Genomic DNA, 17,510 nt, shown 5'->3' with positions numbered 1-17,510 from the left:
AAAAAGCTACTGGAAGCCAGCAGCTCCACCCCATATTTAGTACAATAAGGGGATTAATTAAGTTTACAGGGCTATCACGGGACGGTGGAGAGGTAAAGAGCTCTAATTCAACTTTAATTAGTTTTATCGCCTGATAAATTGATAACTTGTCAGGTTGTTGGCGGGTCTTCATTTTAATTATACTTGGATTTACATTCTAATGGTGGGATCACATGCCTCTCCCTCCTCATTTACATGTCTATTGTTCCTCCTTGTTTCCGCTCAGGCTCCCGTGGTGAAAACAAGATTTATAACAATTCCGATTCCACAAGTGTAATTGTAGCGTATTAAGGTGGCAAATATGACAAATAGCATGGGCACGCAATTGATTATTTCGTATATCCAATTATCTGAAATGAGTTGTTAATATGTTTCTTTCATTTCGGACATATTTGTACAAATATATTTAGCCAGTAAAACAACTTTGTTCGATACTTACAAAAATTGAAAACTTTACTTAAAAATGTGTGATGTTTAGTGACCGTTAGTCAATGATTATTCGGAGATCGTGAGATGTGGTCTGGTGTGACGGAGGTTTTAGAAACATTTTCTTTACCGTGCCAACGTTTCGATCTTTATTGAGATCATCTTCAGGGCCTGGGATTTATAACCGATATTTGAATTTTACAAATAATAATAATAATAATAAATTGCCTTTATTTATATTATTTGACAATATGTAGTTTAATCTGGATATATATGTTAAAGCAGGTTTTTCCCATGGTCACAAGACCGTCAGGGGAGGACGCACATGTATATATAAATAGTATAAGCAATAAATGTTTTAACAAAGCAATAGAATGTAATATTAATTAACAACTTATCTTAACACTAGTTTAATGATATAATTCATGCAAAAAATAAATAAAAATAAAATAAATTTAAACAATAGTAACATATAACAGTTATATATAATATAATACAATAAATACATAAATAATAAATATATGTCATTTTACATGCTATTAAAATTACTCTAATAAATTGTTCTTTAATATTAAGCTAAACAGGTGTGATGAAGATTTAATCATAATTAAATTCTTGTATTAACCTCTTTCTATACTTCCATGCCATTCTACAATACTCGACTAATTTGGTCCAATCTTTTTCTCCTTGTAAGTATACAAGCAACTCTTCTTTAGTAAGAAAGCACTTTCCAAATATCAGCATTCTAAATTCAAAGAGAATTGAGCTGTGGGCAATGAAATGTGTAATGCTTTCCTCTTCGTTTTTATTGCATAAAGAACATAGCTTATTGATCTGGCCGAATTTGTACATATTTAGATTTAATAATTCACATCTTATTTTCATAAACCAGCTTATTTCAAGGTTGTTGTTTGTGCGAAGGTAAACATTACAATTTAGGATGGTTTTAAATTGGGGGTGATAGAAGGAATTACATGCTTTCTCTACGTACGAGTTTTTTATATTGGATTCAACCTTTTTCATTATATCATTGATTGTTTGTTCTGAGTTGAGTAGATAGAAATACCATGTGCCTTTTCAATCTCGCTATATTCCCTAAAGCAGAGTAGATTTTTTTTCCCATAATACTGTTGTTCGGTAGTGTGGGTATCTGTCAGGGGTCAACTTGAGGCACCTAATTATGTAACTGAGGTGTAGTTTTAGTGTATATAGGAAAATAGGTGTAGTTTCTAATTCTAGGTAGAGCATATAGTTAGGCGTGTATGAGGGTACGTTTAGAATTCTTTTGAGGTAAGATCTTAACACTTTTTCTATAATATCTTGGTACTTATATCCCCATACCTGGGCCCCATAACACAAGGTGGACCTGCATATAGCATTAAATACAATCATTTTAGATGCAATAGGGATTTTATTGTTTAGGACTATATTTCTCAATGAGTTTATTACAAATGTTGATTTTGCCTTTTTATCTTCAAAATGCTTCCTTAGAGAAGACCCAGATGTCAGAATCACCCCCAGGTATTTGTTAGGAATTCACTACCTCAATTTTGTTTGCACCGTACCACCATTTCTCGTTTTTCCGATTTGCCACCATTCCTGAAAACCATAATTTTTGCTTTTGCCAGGTTTACTGACAGGTTCCACAGGTTGCAATATTTTTCTAATTGGTTTATCATTTTTTGTAAGATAGTTTATCCGAGGCTAATAGTACAATATCATCTGCATATGCTAATAGCGTTATGCGTTTACCTAAGATGTTGTCCGCCCTCCAAGCTATCTTCAAGATCATTTATAAACATGGCAAACAGCATGGGGCTTAAAACGCAACCTTGTTTCACGCCTGTTTCTGTTGCGAAGCTGTTTGAGAGTCCATTTTTACCCCAAACCCGTGCAGAGGTATCAGCTTATAGGCTTCTGAGGATTCTGACCATTCTAGACGAAACGTTCATTAACCTAAATTTATGGAAGAGGGCCCGTCTATCTATTCTATCGAATGCCGCTGAAAAATCCACAAAAAGTGCAAAGACTTTGCCACGTTTAGTGCTTATTTTAATGTTTATTATTCTTGTTAAATTGAATATGTTGTCTACAGTCGAGTAATATTTCCGGAACCCCGCTTGAAATTCTTTGAGTATCCCATTTTCTCTGTGCAGTCTGTCAGTCTATCCATGAGCATGCTGCAGAAGATTTTCCCAATGGTATTTCCGAAAGTCAGACCTCTATAATTAGTGACATTGGCCGCGTCTCCTTTTTGTAAATTGGGAAGATAACTGAATGTTTAAAGCTATCAGGCACCTGGTCTGAAAAATATATCGAGTTAAATAAATCTAGAAGTTTTGAAAGTAGTGGTTTAGGGGCGTTTTTATAAAATTCGTAGCTAATTCGGTCAATACCTGGAGCTTTACTATCTTTCAAGCGTTGTAATACTCTATGCAAGTCCCCCTCAGTAAAGGCAGCGTCTAATCTTTCATTTTCGACCGTTGGTTCAGCAAGGCTTACTCGGACTCTGGGTGACAGTGGATTAAATAATCTTGAAAAGTGTTCAGCCCATTCTTGCATTGGAATATTTCTAGCGCAGATATAAGATTTGCTAGTAAAGTTCCTAACTGTTTCCCAGAATTCTTTTTATCCTTTACTCTTTTAAAATTATCGACACATTTTTCATTATATTCTTTCTTTTTTTGTTCGCAAAGGATTTTGTAATATTTATTCACCAGCGTATATCGATTTCTAATTAGGTCAGAGTTCATTTTTTGAAATGCTTTAGCAAGTTAAGCACCTTAGATCTTGTTTGTTGACACTCATTATCAAACCATTTATTTTTGTATTTGCATTCATTTTTATTATGATTGCAGGGTACACTTTGATAGATGCAATTGTATATGTTGTTTACTATGTTATTTGGGTTTTCTGTCCAGATTTGTGTTTCTAGTACATCAATAACGTTTCCTTGATATGTTTTCTTGTTTTGTGGTTTCCATTTTAATTTAGGTAGCAAGGGAAGCGTTTTCTCAGTAGTCGACAATCTCGCATTTTGGAGTTCAAGTTTCAGACAAATAGGAAGGTGTTGCGAGAATATTTCTTGACAGACTTCAAAATGTTTGACATAAGAGAGAGCATTTATGGAAACTCCACATAAATCTATAACAGAGGTACCCTGAGCGCTAGTAAATGTACATTCCCCATCTTTGTCTCCTTCTGTCCGTCCATTTAAAATTATTATACCATTGTCTTCAAATAGTTCTAGTAGCATTTTTCCTTTTAAATTTATGCAATTATCTTTTGACAATCTTTGTTCACTCGTGAGGCAGTGTGGGTGAGGCAAAACATGTTTTGAGATTGTTTGTTAATTACATATTCTACTGTTGAAGTCTCCTATCAATATGAAGTTTTTATTAGTGTTTTCCTGCGCATTCATTAGATTACATAATTTATTAAAGTTTGATAACCAATTATTATAGTTTAAATAGATAGGTACAATATATATATATATATATATATATATATATATACATATATATATATATATATTCTGATTCATGTTTTTGACCTCAATTATATCCAAATTTGAAATTCTCGAAAAGAATAAGTTATTATCACTATTTTTGCGCCTTCTTATACCAATAGCCAATGCCCCCCCTTGCTCTACCATATTTACACATTTTTTCTGCAGATTCCCACATTAGCTCATACTCTGCCAGTTTTGATTTAAAATTAAGAAAGCTCTTTTCATTATAAACAAACGTTTCAAGTAGAATAAATATATCTAATTCTTCAAGAAAGCTCCGGAACTTAACATTATTTTGTTTACCGTGTAGTCCTGTAATATTGTAGGTGATAATCTTAATTGTTTCCGTTGCCTTCATCTTCTTTGTTGTTCTGTGCCTTTTCGGGACGGATGAGCTGGTGCGTGCTGAAGTCGTTGATCTGCAGTGGGCTGAGTGATAAGATTTTGCTGGGCGGGACGAAAAAAGTCCTTTATATTTGCGCTTTTTTTTGCAGCTTCTACCCGCTTCCTCTTCTTCTTACCCTCGTCAGGAGGATTTTCCAAGTCCATTTGTCTATCCAGCATTGCCAAGCATTCCGTGTTCGAAAGGAGCTGTTGTACCTCTTCGTAGGGATACAATTTTTCATTAATGAGCAGGCCTTTCGAAGTGAGTTTGGATCTAACTCCTTTTGAGTAGAGCATTTTGCTGATTTCCCTTAGCTTGTTACGATGTTCTTTCGTTTTCTTATCATAGTCATGTGAAAGGAATATATTGGTGCCTTTCAGCTTCTTTGAATTTCGTAATAGTTGCAATTTCTTATTATAGGTCACCAGAGAGATGACAATAGGTCTATCTCCGAATAATCATTTAGTGAAAAAAGCTCAATTTAAAATAATCCAATCCTTTTAACTTTAAAATGCATTAAATAATGAAATTTATTTTTCCTCTTGCAAAATTTCACTATTTTATAATAATAAAAATAAACGAAAAGCTTTTCAGTTTATATGTTTAACTTTTCGATATCTCTCGTTTTTACTACCGAAGTTAAAAGCATATTAGGTGGACAACACTAAGCAAGGATACTTGGAAAAAAAAACCGTTTACCTCTAACTTGGAAAGGAGGGCTACGTGTTACACGTTATTGAGGGCTGTTAAATGGTTTCATATAGACAACGAAAATGAATGAGGATGTAGTAAATTGAGCTTTTAGAGGATGTCTGAGATTGTCTAAATTCCCTGTAACTATTATACGTAACTACACTCATTCATTCCCAAACATTTTTTTAAAAACCAATACAATTCATTCAAATATATTTCTATTCCTCTCTCGCCTTATACACGGACTGTACGACCAATCTAATGGAGGGTCGATGAGGTACTGAATATTCCTACAAACATCCACACAACGAAACACAATCACGCTTATAAGTACACGCAATCTCAAAATACAGTTAACACGAGATTCCTTTCAAACACAGCGGCGGACAGAGGACACAAACAATCCAAAGTGCACAATTAATAAAGAAAAGCACGTTGATTGATATTTGAAGTGGAAGGGTGAAAATGGTTCTTTGTAAAAAGCAAGTAGGCTAAAATAGTCCTTGAGCACATCTGAAAGTTTGTTGAATAGATCTTGAGGTTTTTTCTTGTTTTACATGCCTTGGTTAGACAAATGTATTTATTAGTTCAATTAATTAATCTTTATGTAAGGTATTGGTTGAAATAAAAAAGTTAGTGTCACGAGGGGGATTCGAACCCACGACTTTCGGCTAAATACGCCGCTGCTCTCCCACTTGAGTTATCGTGACTTCGATCCACTCGGACCGCCTTACATAAAGATTAATTAATTGAAAGAAGTTATTTGGTCAATCGGACCTCGAACTATAATTGGATTTAATAAGTAAAACGAAGTATATCTTCATTAAAGCTCTCCGTGGCAATTTCATTCGTCAACGAGAATCGAATCCTGATTAACGACATTTGAAAAATGGCAAAAAGGAGGGAAAATTCGAAAGGTAGGTGAGATGGGAAGTTGGTATCCAAGTAAAGAAATTAATTATAATTGAACAAGAATCGAGTGTGAGAGAGAGAGAGAGAGAGAGAGAGAGAGAGAGAGAGAGAGAGAGAGAGAGAGAGAGAGAGAGACATAAATTATCTAAAGCGAAAAAACTCACAGGTGAGGTCAGCGAGTGGAGCGGCGAGTCACAAACAAATGCGGAGAAATCGACACGCATTAACAACAGTCGCGAATAAATTGCGGATGTAACTAGTACCCAAAGTCTTTTAAGCTTGAGGCTTGCCTCGAACACGTGCGAGAGCGAAGAAGAGTGTCTGGACCTCGTCGTCAAGCGCGTCTCCAACAACAAAACCCATCCATCACTTCACGGCCTTTTAGGTGCGAGACGTACAGATCACAAAAATTCACACTTAACAACAATAATTACATGTAACTTATACTAATTATTTTTAAAACAAAAAATATTCAATTTACACAAAATATGGTATACTTGAACAACCAGTACAGTACATAAAATATCAACTCATCTTTGATAAAAAAAAGTGTTTGCAATACGCTGAAGTTAATTTTGTTTTCTGCGAATAATATTCAAAGTAAGTTCACATTCCTTTTGATCAGAGAAAAATATGAGAAGTAAGTTAAAATCCTCATTGGTCAAAGTAAACTGGTAGTTAAAGTAAGTTCATTATTTAGGCCTGGCAAAACAATACTTAAATTATTTTCATGTTCTGTTTGTTCAGAGTAAAACACTATATGAATATCTGACCAGTTATCTTTGTTCAGAGCAAAACAATATTTGAAGCTCGTGTAAGTCGTCATTGGTCAGTGGTAAAGAGTGTTTGATGTGTATTTTGTGGTCTGGGAAAAAGTTCTTGTTGAAGTAATCTTTAGTCAGAGAAAAATAATACTTGAAGTACATTCAAATTAAGTTTGGTTAAAGCAAAACAGGATTTCATGTAAATTAAAATTCTTATTGTTAACGAAAAATTATACTTTAAATAAGTTTAATTGCCTTAGAACTGGGCATTATAGTAAATGAATTTTTTTTACCTTCAGTTTGATCAGAGGAAAAGAGTACTTGTAGTAATTTTTAATTAGTTTTCATATTAAGAAAATAGTACTTGAAGTACGTTTACACATTTTTTGAACAGTGCAAAACAGGACCAGAGTTACTGTACCAAATTATTTTATTATCTCATCTTAGTTCATAATTTTAAATTATTTCATAATTCATAATAGCAGATATTTATGGCTCCTAGATAGGTGAATAAATAAGAAGAACGTATACTTCAAGGAGTACATTTGTGAGATAATAAGGTACACCGGTGCGACCTGCTTCAAGGAAAACAGGTGTCAGTCGTTATAGCAAATAATACTTGAGCCCAGTTAGCGAATAGGCGTCACTTGTTGACACTGATAAGAGGAGCGAAACGGGGCGATAGCACGAGATTCCCATGTAATTGATTCCACAGGATTGGCATTGGCTGACGGCTCACTACGTGTTCAATCACGTTCGGTTTGTGTAGTGGCCGTTGTCGAGGCCGGTGTCCCCAGGGGGGCGTCCTCCAATCTGGAAAAGGCATCCATCATAACTTGTCATTTGTAAACAGGGCCCTATGGCCGGCAAACAATCGGCAAGTTGTTTTCCCGGCGCTGTTCAGCCTTATGTTACTTTATCGCGGATGACACATGAACTAACACATGGTCCCTAGCCGCGGATTATCACCGGCGAAAAAGTGGCGGAAATTAGTTTATGCAAAACTACTCTTGACCCTCGTTTGGGATTCAGAGCTCGTTATGCCGCCACTCCTGAGCCGACATTACAAATAGCTCTCGTGTACAACCCTTGTTTATTTCTATCTTTGATGACAACGCTTTTAATACCACTCAATTTGCATACCGCTGTTACATTTGCCCCGCTGATACTTGGACAAAAAAGCCCACCCGGCTCATAATTAAACACAACGTTCGCTACATGATGATTATTTAATAATTGATCACCGATCGGCAAATCACGTCAGTGCAAATATTATTATAAATTTACGCACAAGCATTAATTTTCAAATATGTACAGTCAACATTGTACAGAATTAATCCAAATGATACAAATGTTCAGTAAAGATGTACAATAATTAACATACAAATTAAAATCAATAACACAGCTGAAAAAGCGTACATCGACAGCTACAAAGTAAATATAATAAAAATCATTAAACAATATCTTACGTAAAACAACAGAAACAGATATTAACCGGACCACATGAATATATATACAAAACTGGAGAACAAGCAAAGTAACATAAATAATTCAAGCTTAAAAAGAACCGTCAAAAACGGCAACTACTGGAATTGAGAAAAAATTATTAGTTTCCATTATAAACTGAAGCTGCGTTCAAAAAGGCAATAAAAAAGAAAAACCAACTAGGCAATGACGGAATCTTTACCAATGCTACCTACATTAAAAAGAACGAAGAACCCGCAATGATTCTTACAAACTAAAGGTTAAATTTTGTACGGAATTCGATTTAAAAAAAAGAAAAAAACGGGAGAGAGGGATAGATAGGTAGAGAGAAAGAGAAAGAGAAAGAAAGAGAGAGGGAGAGAGAGAAAGAGAGAGAGGGAGAGAGGAAGGGAGAGGGAGCAGAGAGGGAGAGGGAGACGAAGAGAGGGTGTGGGAGTGGGAGAGGGAGCAGAGTGGGAGAGGAAGAGAGCAAGTGGGAGTGGGAGTGGGAGAGAGAGAGGGCGAGGGTGAGGGAGGGAGAGAGAGAGAGGGAGGGAGAGCGAGAGAGAGGGAGGATGGGAGAGGGTGCAGAGAAGGAGAGGGAGAGGAAGAGAGGGAGTGGGAGAGGGAGCAAAGAGGGAAAGGCAGAGGAAGAGAGCATGTGGGAGTGGGAGAGGGAGAGGGAGAGGAAGAGAGCAAGTGGGAGTGGGAGAGGGAGAGAGTGAGAGTGAGAGGGAGAGAGTAAGAGAGAGAGAGAGAGAGACAGAGAGAGAGAAAGAGGAGAGAGAGGAGAGATAGGAGAGAGAGAGGAGAGAGAGAGAGAGTGGCAAATAGACTTAAAAAAGATAAACTATTTTCAATGTTAGAAGTATATACCACTTTTCACTCACAAACATTATAGATCAAGGTATGGTCTAAGTGGTATCAGATGATACCATGATCCAGAGTGTTCGAGGGAAAAAAGAGAAAGTTCTAATTTGGCCAACAGAGCGAGAAAGTGGAAGAGGGAGAGTTAGAGGGAGAGGGAGAGCTATAGAGAGAGGGAGAGTGAGAGAGAAAAGGGACAGGTTGACGGAGAGTTCGTTATAATGATAAAAGTATGTAGAATCAGACGTTTGCCGAAAAATGGTAAAAAATGGCAGCAAATAGAATGATTTTTCAGTACAAATTGCCACTTTTTACATTTTTCTTTCTTTTTTCTTATACGTTGAAAGTTGATCAAACAATACAATCAAAGCCCTCGAAATTTGCCACTTCGTTAATTTTATGAAATTATGATTTCATCCCCGCCAGGCATACGAGTCGTTTAAAAGGGAGAAATTCTTTAAAAAGTCATTTCCGCACCAGTGAAATAATGAGCGCTTCCCCTTCGGGCAATTCGATTTCAAACAGTTTTTAAAAAAATGCTAAAAGGTTTTTCCCCCATCGAGGATTCTTTCCGGTTCTAATTGTAATTGGTCGAATTACCCGCCCTGGTCTAAGGGTCCTCTGATTAAGGTCGACTGGAGCACTAACCGAGTTAGAACCGGAGTGGAAATCTACCTTGGTCCACGTAATGACATTGAACCAAGGGACAGATGCCCAATAAGCGGCCTCTGGGGCACTAACAGGCTAAATGAAGTTGGAGGGTGTTAATGAGTGTTTAGGGGTGGCCTCGCCGGTCAGCTAATTGAGACCCTCTCAATAAAACATAACAACCGTTAGTAGGGATTACGACTCCGATATTACCAATTCCAGTCCCCTCCAACCAACGGTGAAAAGCCTAATTGAAAACTTCAATCTTCGATTAGAACATAAATTATAACAATTTTTAACATGTTAGCGTTAAAATTTTAAAATATAAACCAAGCCTTATCAGTGACCATAAACCACATTAATTAATTAATTAAAGTTACTTCCTTAAACATCAGTTCGTCTATGGTGTCATTAAAAATAATGTAAACCTAGCATTTTTAAATTTTATATTTTTATCTTCATTATAAAAATCAGTTTAAGTTTATGTAAGGCTAAATAGTGTTTGTTATATAAACATGGACATGTTGCCTTGAAAAAAAAAAAAAATCGCCATAATTAGAACTCTTTAGTTTTGACTAAAAAGAAAATTCTCCTAGCACTATGTATTTTACTCTTACCACGGGTAATTTGATATTTGCTATCAACAATTTTACTCTATGTGAAGTTAGAATCGCCATGAATGCCATAAAACGTAAAGGTTCACCTTATTGGCCCAAATGCCAAGTTCCTGATTTATCTCTTGTGTTATTAGTGTCAAGTACTCCCGACACGTCTTACTTATTAAACAAACTATCAATTGTTAAAGATGTCGAGCTCCTTTGAATTTTGAACGGCAAATTTGATCCCGCAAACTATTCTGGGACGGCCTGTCGCTGGAGGAGGGGGCGAAAGACGTCATGAGAGCCGTGTTAATTATCATATAACATGATGGCGACATTTGGAGTTAGTGAAAGATTACCAGGATTTGATTTTGCCATCTAGACTTATTGTAGAATTGTAATATATCTGTTATAGCTTATAAACCATTTTGATAACCTCTTTCTACAAAGCACATGGTAGATTTATATGGATATAAAGTTTTCAATAAAAATAATCAAATATAGTTAGTCTATAATATAATAATAATAATAATAATAATAAATCTTTATTTGCAAGAATGTACATTACATATAAATTTATAACAAAAAAATTTCAATTAATTAAGGTTTTTAGTTGAGATAAAAAAGTCAGTGTCACAAGAGGGATTGGAACACACGACCTACGGCTAAATACGCCGCTGCTCTACCACTTGAGCTATCATGACTTCGTTCCACTCGGACACTAACTACCGGTCTCAACCTCACCTTTTTGAATTTTCCCTCCTTTTTGCCATTTTTCAAATGTCGTGTAATCTATTTGATTCTCGGCGACAAATGAAATGGCCACGGAGAGCTTTAGTGAAGATATACTTCATTTTAACTCATTAAATTCACTAGTTTTCGTGGTCCGCTTGACCAATTAATATCTTTCAATTAATTAAGGTTTTTAGTTGCATAACCGAATATTTTTCCAGAGAATTTAATTTTCAAAAAATCATTAATATATAAAAGAAAGAAAATTGGGCCTAAGACTGTACCTTGTTGTACTCCCGATTCAACGCAGGAGTATTTATTTCATTCAATAAATAATAAATATTTACGAGTTTGTGCAAGGGTTGATTTTTTCGAAATTCAGTCGTTGGCAAACTTTCTCACGCTAATCATAGTACAGAAGAAAAGAGGTACAATTGGTATGAGTTTCCTAGTACAAAAGAAAACTATATACATTTATATAACAAAAGTTGGTACTATAGGCATCCTTGAGTAGATCCTGTTGACCTGCCAGCAATAGAAAATGAAAAAAGAAAGTTGAGGAAAACTATTGAATGATGAACATAACATTAGAAAAAGTGGAGAAAAAATTGTAATAACAATAGTTAAATCTTGTGAAAATAGATTAAACCAACATGGAAAACTTAAAAAAATTTCCTTTTAATAGGTCCTAATTTTTGCTACTGTTTTGTTTTCGTTTGTAAATTTTGCTTAGCATTAAGTTTTATATGAACTTAATTTTATCAAATTAATTTTTATATTTTAGTTTAATTCTAAATACGGTGAGATTTACTCTTAGAGTTCTGAGAGGGTGTTGTATCGGTAGTTTGTACGCTTCCGATCGGCCTATCCTAGCTGTTTTTGTGATGGCTGCTCGCCATCTTCAGTGTTTAATGTTTTGTGCTAATTTGTCAAAAGTGAATTTTGATAACTTGTACCAACCGCTAAGGATGGCGAGGAGTCGAAACGCGCCTGACATACTAACAGCGAGAATAGGCAGACTAAAATGATAAAAAACTACCGACAAATAGATCAATTAAAATCGTTTTGTTGTTTTAAATATTTCCCTGCAAAACTAGGTTTAATACATTAAATTAATTTTAACACCTGTGACCAATAAAATCAACCGGACCAAGTGTTTGGCGGTCACACTTTCCTATCCTGGTTTAAACATTTTTCCACTAAGAGTGAATTTAAAACAAAATGCATTTTAAACGAGGTTTCGTTCTTTAAAAACATAATACACGGACCGTTCGCTTTGAATATTTGAAGAAGCAAATGGTGAATATTCTGTTGGAGAAGGCGATTTGGCTATCTTGCGGGAAGGGGCCTGAGGCCATTTGGGTATACCTGTGTATCTGAAACGAGCCTCGCCCCACAACTCGACAGAATGCTATAGCGATTCAGATGAAGATAGGAAATCCTTGTGATCTGAGGGGGGGCGGGGCGAAGCTTGTATAATGTATACCAGCTAAGTGTAGAGGGATGTGAGTAATGTACTGTAAGTTTGCGGGAGATTAGGGGCTTGTCGGTGGGCCCCTCCCAGGATTGTCTACATAATTCAGGGGCAAATATTGTGCATAATACAGCGTGCGGGGGAGAGGACGGACTAAGCTCCAATGAAATATGTACATAGAGCGTCCTCTCTTCATACTCATATCTCCCGGTGATGCCTAACATATTTCACCTACTCTAATCAACTCGACGGACTTAATGACTTCTGGCGGAACAAATCAGGCGTAATTTAACAGTTCATTACACAAAACTATATTTCAACCAAGGGAATTCATATTTTGGCGTTTATAAATTATCCCCGATGATAAAATCTGTAATGATATCAACGTTAGAATTTACATCTACAAAAATGTGTTCTTCGCAAACGAACTTACTATGTTGTTTTTTTCTGAACGAATATTCAAAACGTTATACTTCATCAAACTGTCAATTCAAAAATTACCAATATTTGATTGGATCAGCGATGTGGTAAAATATAATTTTCTGCCAAGCTTATGGTAATTTAGTTTTTATTACGTCTTTGCAGATTTTATGTAATATATGTAGTACGTAACGTAATATACATAGTAAGTTATGATTATTTGGAGATCGTGAGATGCGGTCTGGTGTGACGTAGGTTTTAGAAAAATATTTTTTATCTTCACTAATTTCGTGGTCCGCTTGACCAATTAAAATATTACAATTAATTAATGTTTTTAGTTGAGATAAAAAGTCAATGGCACGAGCGGGATTCGATTTTCTTTATCATGCCAATGTTTCGATCTTTAGTGAGATCATCTTTAGGGCCTGGGATTTATAAACATTGTTTAAATTTTACAAATACATGAAGGATGTGAAAAAAAATTGAATTTATATTATATTAATTATATAATATTTCTTAATAAGGTTTTCAGTTGAGATAAAAAAGCTATAAATAAGCTATCCGTGGCCATTTCATTTGTCGCCGAGAATCAAATTGATTACACGACATTTGAAAAATGGCAAAAAGGAGGGAAAATTCAAAAGGTGTGGTTGAGATGGGAGGTTGGTGTCCGAGTGGATCGAGGTCACGATAGCTCAAGTGGTAGAGCGGCGGCGTATCAAGATCGTGGGTTCGAATCCCGCTCGTGCCATTGACTTTTTTATCTCAACTAAAAACCTTAATTAATGGTAAGATATTAATTGGTCAAGCGGACCATGAAACTAGTGAATTTAATTGTTCAATATGTTATATTATATTTTTTGTGTAATGTGAATATATGTATGTTATTGATATTGAATTGCCTGAGTTTACATGTGTCTGTTCCGTAATTGATGCTGTGTTTATCCCTCTTGAAGTAAACCATTTCTAAAAGTTAGGTTTATTTTGTTTTGTTCTGTGTGCAATATTTTTGGATTGTTGAAGTCGAAATTTTGTTGGTGTTCGAAATGGTGGGTACCCAGTGCTGTAGGATTTTGTTTGGGTTTTTTGCAATCATAGATATGTTGCTTTACTCTCTTCTCCATTAGTATGTAATAGCAAGCTGTGCAAGTTAAAATAACTAATGTTTTTAAGTTAAAATTACCTCGTTTTAAATTGTAATATACAGTTTATTACCATAGTCATTAAATTCATTTGAGTATGTATATGAAAAATGGCGAAAAACATTCTAAAATTGATTCAAAAAAACGAAAGATATTTCAAACATAGAATGTTGAATCAAAGAATGCTTAAAGAACTTCTTTATTGTTCTTAAGTCAAAAAAGAATTTTTGGATCATCTTGTTTATATGATTTAATATAATGCCATACTCATTTATTTAAAATTTACAAATACAGAAAATAAACGAGGAAGTATATCGTGTGTCAGAGCGTAACTCTAAAATCAAAAATTTATATAATTCGAAGAAGTAGAGAGAGAATAACTGTTTAGCTAATTAGGGTAGAAAGTAGAACAAATAACAAAACGAAGAGACATCAAAAAAATACAGACCCACAGGCATCTGTAACTGGAGCGATGAGAACATATGCCACAGCTGATATGGTGAAGATCCTGGTATTAATCCTCCTCCACCACATGATAATGAGGACAGCACAGAAAGCTACCATTAGTATTATCAAAGAGAAACCTTCAGTAGGAATAATACTAAAATAGAGAGATTGCTACAGTTTAATGAAAGACCATTCGATACACATGGCCCCAGGAGATGACATGGAAAGGATGTTCGAGTTTAACTAAAATTTCCAAATAAACTTATGTACCGAAAAAGAATGGGGAAAAGAGAAAAATACATCCTTTAAGAATAGCGCCATCTACTGGTAAACAAACGGATCTAGAACGCAAGAAGGTACGGGGTAGGAGTATTCGGTCCTGGAACCAAATACTCAGAACCCACGGGAAAATACACTGGTATGTTCGAAGCTCAGGTCCACGGAATCGTCAGATGTACCCAATTCACTTTTAATAAAGGGTACAAAAACAAGAACATAGCTAACGTGTCAGTTAGCCAAGCAGCCATAAAAACGCTAAGTTCAATCATTATCTATAAGATGGTGCTGATTACAAAACAAAACTAAACAGATCGGGTATGCAATACGAAGTCACTCTCTGCTGGGTCTCAGGACATGTGGGAGTAGAAGGCAACGTTAATGCTCACGCCCTTGCAAGGGTAGGGGCTTCTATACTGCTGATAGGAGCCGAGCCCTTTTGTGGCACAGGAATCAGCACTATCAATGAACACCTCAAACAGAAGGATAAAAAGGAAATGAGGGAACAATGGAACTCACTCATTGGACACAAACAATCCATGCACCACCTAACAAACTCAAAACAACTATCCTCTGATCTATCCTACTTTCTGTATCTTGAGTTCTAATTATTCATTTATTTACTACCTCCTTAATATTTAACCTACTCCCTAACTTTTCATTCTCTTGCACACTCCCTCTCTCAAAATTTTGCCATTTTCAAAACAAACAGTTTTAATGAAACAGTAAATAAATTGTATTCATTTTGTGTAGCGTAAAATCTTCTAAGAGATGAGACCTAGAGCAAGTCTGACTTAAAAGGCTGAGAAAATATGCATTTCTAAAGTTGGCAATTTTTTCGCCCAAAAACCTGGTGGTCGGTTTTTTTATTCATTCATTTATTTATTTTTATTTTTTATTTTTTAATGGTCAGGGTATATCAAGTGTCTTCGCATTATCTCGTGATGTGTAGTGTGGGTAATTTGTCCCAGAAGGTTGAATTTGATCATCATCAATGTATGAAGGACGACGAGAGTACTTTGTGTTACTTTGTCCCACAAATCAAACTTTCCGCGTCTGAACCAAGAAAACCACTGTGCCTGTGCTTTCTCCAAATGCGTCATTACCATAAATTTGCCTAGCATTCAGAGATATAGTTTTACCTTTGTGGTAATAAAAAACGATTAAATATTGAAAATGCACTATTTTTCTTCCATGTTAAATTAGTAAAACATCTTGTAGAAATTCACTAATTTCGTGGTCCGCTTGACCAATTAATACTTTACAATTAATTAAGGTTTTTAGTTGAGATGAAAAAAGTTAATGGATCGAGGTCCCGATAGCTCAGGTGGTAGAGCAGCAACTAAAAACCTTAATTAATTGTAAAGTATTAATTGGTCAAGCGGACCACGAAATTAGTGAATTTAATGAATTAAAATGAAGTACACTTCACTAAAGCTCTCCGTCGCCATTTCAATTGTCGTCGAGAATCCAAACCGATTACACGACATTTGAAAAATGGCAAAAGGAGGGAAAACTCATAAGGTGGGGTTGAGATGGGGCGTTGATGTCCGAGTGGATCGAGGTCACGATAGCTCAGGTGGTAGAGCAGCGGCGTATCTAGCCGAAGGTCGTGGGTTCGAATCCCTCTCGTGCTTTTAACTCCTCTTAACTTTTTTTCATATCAACTAAAAACCTTAATTATCTTGTAGAAATAAGAAATCTTGAATGAAATTAATAAAGTTCCTTAACAAACCCAATTCAGAGTGCGTTAACAATAATGAACAAATAAAATTGCTTAAAAACACAAAATGGATCAAATTGAATTATTGAAATGAATGAAAAAAGTGTTTTTAAAAAAGGATCTAGCGCAGGTGTGTGATTTAAAAGACTGATAAAATTTCCTTTTACAAAGTTAGCCATTTCTTCGTGTAAAAACAGTTTTTTTAAATTAATTAATTTTTTTAATTATTTTAATTTATTTTATTTTATTTTTTTGGTGGATAGCGTATATATGGCTATGGTTTTATTAATACAATATAAACAATATAATTTATCAACACACACTGAATAAAGTTTAATCAACATTTTCACTAAATTATAATGGAGATTAACATTTTTACGTACATTTTTTAACCAAATAAATTATACTATTATATAAATTTAGAATTATAGATTAGAAGGTAAAAGAACTTACCAACTTCAGTGAGCGTGAGTGTTATTTACAGTGAAAATAGGCAGACCAACATATGAGTATTCCTAAAAAAAATATTAAAAAAACATGTATTGTTTTCCAAAAAAAATAATTTTTATTGTCTTTTTAACTGTAGTACCACATACAAAATTAAGGACTTTTTTAAAAATGTTTTTTATTTTCATGAATATAGCTGTACAGGCAAGGATTACGATCCGTCTGCCGGAGGTCGGTAATATCGATTAAGAACAAAAAAACAATAAAGAGAAAAATAATAAATCAAGGTTTTACCATTATTCCCTATATCATAGCACAAAAAAAAAAAAAAAATAACAGTAAAAGTACTTATAATATTGTTTATTTGTGACCTGTTGTTTCATAATTTACTGAGGTCTTGAGGAGCGGTCAAGAATGAGGTAGTTTAGAAAAACACCTTTCTCATTTTTTTGCCGACGTTTTGGCTTTTATTCGGGTCATCTTCAGGGCAGGGGTAAATTTCGTCCTTACATTGTCACACAAATTAAGTAAATTTCTCTCC

The 17,510-nt window shown here is 35.0% G+C and overlaps 1 long non-coding RNA gene across 1 annotated transcript in view; it reads right to left on the bottom strand.

Annotated features, from left to right (window-relative positions):
- Positions 1–17,038, bottom strand: part of LOC112127042 — a 59,656-nt gene extending 42,618 nt beyond the window's left edge. The window contains exon 1 of the long non-coding RNA XR_002910361.1: positions 16,976–17,038. This is a non-coding gene — a long non-coding RNA (uncharacterized LOC112127042). The remainder of the gene's footprint in view (positions 1–16,975) is intronic.
- Between the last annotated feature and the right edge of the window lie 472 nt (positions 17,039–17,510).

Source organism: Cimex lectularius, unplaced genomic scaffold (genome assembly GCF_000648675.2).
Source record: "Cimex lectularius strain Harlan isolate CLEC.00 unplaced genomic scaffold, Clec_2.1 scaffold130, whole genome shotgun sequence".
Classification (NCBI taxonomy): Eukaryota; Metazoa; Arthropoda; class Insecta; order Hemiptera; family Cimicidae; genus Cimex; species Cimex lectularius.
This window is presented reverse-complemented; position numbering and strand designations above follow the sequence as displayed.